This window comes from Macadamia integrifolia, chromosome 3 (assembly GCF_013358625.1).
Source record: "Macadamia integrifolia cultivar HAES 741 chromosome 3, SCU_Mint_v3, whole genome shotgun sequence".
Classification (NCBI taxonomy): Eukaryota; Viridiplantae; Streptophyta; class Magnoliopsida; order Proteales; family Proteaceae; genus Macadamia; species Macadamia integrifolia.
Window position 1 is genome coordinate 11,852,100 of NC_056559.1, and position 376 is coordinate 11,852,475.

A 376-nucleotide genomic window follows, 5' to 3' on the forward strand; every position below is an offset into this window, starting at 1 on the left:
GCTGAAATCCTTCTCTTCTTCCTCTTCCTTCTCTTCCCTTCTTCTTCCCTTTCTTTTCTCTCTCCTCTTTACTGTCCTCACCAACGTACGAGTGTCATAAATGAAAAGAAAAGAAAATCATAAATGCTATATATATACTTCCTAAATAACTGAATAGTTCACATGGATGGGTCACTCAGGTGGGTGGGTGCGCCCACCTGTCCGCCCACCTGAGGGCCAAAACTTGGGATTTTGACAGAGTTCAGGCCTCGGCGCGAACCCCACCCCTGGCATACGATATAATATACATACACGCCTTAATATATGGCTACAATACCTGATTTATCCGTACATGGCCTTATGATAGGTGCATGTACACGACTTGGGTACTCTCGTC